This window comes from Arvicola amphibius, chromosome 3 (genome assembly GCF_903992535.2).
Source record: "Arvicola amphibius chromosome 3, mArvAmp1.2, whole genome shotgun sequence".
Lineage (NCBI taxonomy): Eukaryota > Metazoa > Chordata > Mammalia > Rodentia > Cricetidae > Arvicola > Arvicola amphibius.
In genome coordinates, this window is record NC_052049.1 from 125,751,514 (window position 1) to 125,755,820 (window position 4,307).

The window sequence follows — 4,307 nt, forward strand, 5'->3', positions numbered from 1 at the left end:
GCGGGCCCTGCGCGCTCCCGCACCGCTGTGCCTGCTGCAACCACTCTCGCGAGATTCCCACTAGGCTCCTAGGGCCATTCCACTGGTGCTCGCGAGAAGAAATGCGCAGTTGTCGTCTTCTCACACCCGCCCCCTCCCGCCCGCCCCCCCCCACCTTGCAGGAGCTGTCCAAGGTGCTAGATCCTTGGCCATGCCTCGTTCAGGTTGTAGGTGGGCACCTTGGGGGACAAGAGCACAGAGAGTGCATAAAAAGGAGAGACCAGGGTTGGGAGCCTGGTGCCAGCAACCAATGCCTCAGCTTCCAAATCTGTAAAGTGGGAAGAATAAACCCCATATCAATCTCAGGGACCTCTGGGATGTACTAGGAAAGAGTAAGAAACAGCTTGATGAAGGGCTGGAGAGGCGGCTCAGTAGTTAAGAGTACTTGTGCTCTTGCTAAGGATTAGGGTTCAATACCCAGCGGCTATAGGGTGGCTCCATAACACCAGTTTCGGGGATCCAACAGGCATGCATGTGGTGCACACACATGGATGCAGGAAGAACATTCATGCACATAAAATAAAATTAATAAATCTTTTAAAAAAGAACTAAATAACTGATGAAGTAAGAAACAGAGATAAAGCCAGGCATGACAGTGCGTGCCTTTAATCCCAGCACCTGAGAGCTCGAGGGCAGCCTAATCTACATAGTGAGGTTCAGACATTTGGAGCTACTTAGTGAGACCTTGTCTCAAAAAAAAGAAAGAAAAGCCGGGCGGTGGTGGCGCACGCCTTTAATCCCAGCACTCGGGAGGCAGAGGCAGGCGGATCTCTGTGAGTTCGAGACCAGCCTGGTCTACAAGAGCTAGTTCCAGGACAGGCTCCAAAGCCACAGAGAAACCCTGTCTCGAAAAACCAAAAAAAAAAAAAAAAAAAAAAAAAAAAAAAAAAAAAAAAAAAAAAAAGAAAGAAAGAGGGAGAGTACAGAAAGTTACATAAAGAAACAGAAAGCAGGTGTGTTGATTCGCACCTATAATCCTAGCCCCTGCAAGACATGGGCGATGTTTTACCTACATAGCAAGTTCCAGGCTACCACGGATACACAATGAGCTCCTATCTCTAAATAAATAAATAGGAATAGAAAGAAAGGGAGTGGCTTTGAAAAAAAAGCAGAAAAAAAGAAAGAGATAATAAGATACAGATGTGAACAGAAAGAATGAGACAAGACCAAGGTAAATGAATAAAGCTCAGAGCTTGTGTGGCTCTGAGACTACTGGAGACACAGAGCAGCGAGTAGGAAGGCAGATGGTTACCATGAGCGGTGCTTAGATAGTGAGCCCCTGTGGGTTCTCCACAGCCAAGGCCATTCCCCGTCCTGCCAACCAGTTGCTTCTGCCCCTCACCCACACCACCCTGGGCCTGGATGAGGGCTTCAGTGGGTGGGATACACTGCAGGGATTCTTTACCCAGAACAAGGGCCCATTGTCTGGCTCTAGGCTGCCAGAGTGAAGGGGGGGGGGGCTCAGTCCCACAGCTGGCATGAAAGGGGAGGGAGCAAAGGAAAGCAGACAAGAGCAAGTGCAGAAATGGCAAGAAGGGCTGAGAGGGGCTGGGCTGATCAGGAAGAACATTAGCCACCAGGCCGACCAGAAAGAAGAGTCCTGGGTGACAGACAGGACAACTGGGTTCTTTTTTAGTTCTGTCCTCAGTCCACCCACATGGTCCCTTATTCTGTAGAGTCCAAAGAATGTTCTACAATAGCCATGATTTCCATTTCTTTTCAATTATTGTATTGTTATTATTTTATGTATATCGGCATTTTGTCTGCATGTATGTCTGTGCATCATATACGTGAAGTCAGAAGAGGATGTGGGAGCCCCTGGTACTGGAGACGATTGTGAGCTGCCATTAGGGTACTAGGAATTGAACCCCAGGTCCTCTGGAAGAGCAGCCAGTGCTGCTAACCATGGAGCCATCTCTCCAGCCCCTGTACTCTCAGTTCCAAATGAGTGAGTATATTAAGTGGGTAGCCAGCCAAAGTAAAAGAAGAAATGGAAAGGAGCAGATAGAAGGTAAAACATCGTCAGATCAGGTGCTGACAATCCCTAGCAGAGACCAGCTTCCTCCACTGAGTGTCTCCATCAAAGAGCTTCTGGCTTTCTGTTCACATTGTAGGCAGATTTAGACCGCGGGATAAAGGATGGTAAGGTGCATGGGGAAGCTCTACCTTCCAGCTGTTCTCATGAGCACAGTGTTTTTACTCTTGGGCTGTTTGCTCTTCTCTCTCCTTGTCACAGAAGTAGGGGCAGCCTGACCCAGACAAGAGGCTTTGGAAGACACTGATATTAAAAATGCTTGTGTCAGAAATGTTGCATGGAGGGAAGAGGGGAGTGTCCCCTGCTTCCAGTTTAACAGGAATGACAATTTATCAGTATGTTATATATTGCGTCATTGCTATTTATCCCTGCAATAAAACAAGATTATGCTGGATTTCAAAGCTATGGAGAGAACCAATGAACTGGTAAGGCCTGAGAGAGACCAAAGGAACAAAAGGAGACCTGTAGAGATGAAAAAGCAAGGAGAAATATCCTGAATCCACAAGGAATTTGTAAGAGACAACTTGTGGCTCATATGGTCCCTCCAGGAAAAATGTTGGTTTTCTCATAATAACTACACTAATCATAAGTATGTTTCAGAATACTTGTTTAACTATGCAAAGATGTGCTGCTGTTTTACCTTGCCTGACTGATTAGTCAAATAAAAAGTTGAATGTCCAATAGTAAAGAAGGAGGTATAGGAACTTCCGGGCAAGGAAAGTAAGTAGGAGGAGGAATTTAGGGAGACACCAGGAGCCATTCAGCCAGACACAAGGAAGCAGGAAAGCAAAATGTACAGAATGAAGAAAAGGTAAAAAGCCCTAACCTGAATAGAAACAGGTTGAATTAAGTTAAAAGAGCTAGTTGGGGACAAGCCTAAGCTAAGACCAAGCATTCATAATGAATAATAAGTCTCAGTGTCTCTAATTGGGAGCTGGTTGGTGGCCCAAAGAAAATTCTAACTATATAAATAACTTTTCCGGGCTATAGAGATGGATCAGCAATGAAGATCATTGGTTGTTCTTCCAGAGGACCTGAGTTCAATCACCAGTACCCACATGGCAGCTCACAACTGTCGGTAACTCCAGTTCCAGGGGATCCAACACCTTCACACAGACATTCATGCAGGCCAAACACCAATGCACGTAAAATTTAAAACAAATAAATTACTTTTAAATAATAATAAATAACATGCCCTAACCATGCAATGGAGACTCTTATCAATTAAGAAAAAAACGAGGGTGGGTGGGAATGGGAACATGACCAACCAGGTTGAGGGGCAGAGGGAGAGAGTACTGAAAGAGACAACTGAAAAGGGAGGGGCATTACAGGGGTCAGGTGAAAATCTGGCACAAAGTCATCTCCCAGGAGTCTACAAGGATAACCCCAGCTAAGACACCTAGCAATAGCAGAGACATAGCCTGTACCGACCATCTCCTGTGGCAAGATTGGTGCTTCACCTAACTGTCATCAGGGGAGACTTCATCTAGCAAATGATGGAAACAGACGCAGACCCACAACAAACATTAAGCGGAGTCCTGGGAATCCTACAGAAAAAGAAAGGAGAAAGGATCGAGGGAGCCAGAGGAGTTAAAGACACCACAAGAATACTCACAGAATCAACTAGCCTGGGCTTATAGCGGCTCATAGAGACTGAACTAATAACTAGGGAAGCTGCATAGGACTGACCTAGACATTCTACATATATGTGACAGTTGTGTCACTTGGTGCTCTTGTGGAACTCATAACAGTGGGAGTTGGGGCTATCTCTGACTCTTACTGGCTTTTGAGACCCTACTCCTCATACGTGGTCATCTTGCCCAGCCTTAATACATGTAGAGATGCTTAGTCTTACTGCAACTTGTTATGCCATGCTTTTGTTGCTACTCATGGAAGACCTGCCCTTTCCTAAACAGCAATGGAGGAGGAGTGGATTAGGGGGTGGGAACAGAGTCTGGGGGTTGGGGAGGACTGGGAGGAGAGGAGAGAGGTGAAACTGTTGCTGGATGTAAAATAAATAAATTTATTAAAATAAAAGAGAGAGAAAATGAGATAGGAAGAATGACCAAGCCCCAATTCAGAAGACAAAAGAAAAAAGAAAAAGAAAAACAAAGTCAGAAGACTGTTTTTTCCCAAAACATTGCACCCTCTGCACTTCTGTGAATGGAGGGGGATAATGGTGTAGTGGTGATAATCCTTTAAACAAACATTTATTAAACAAACATTAAACAAA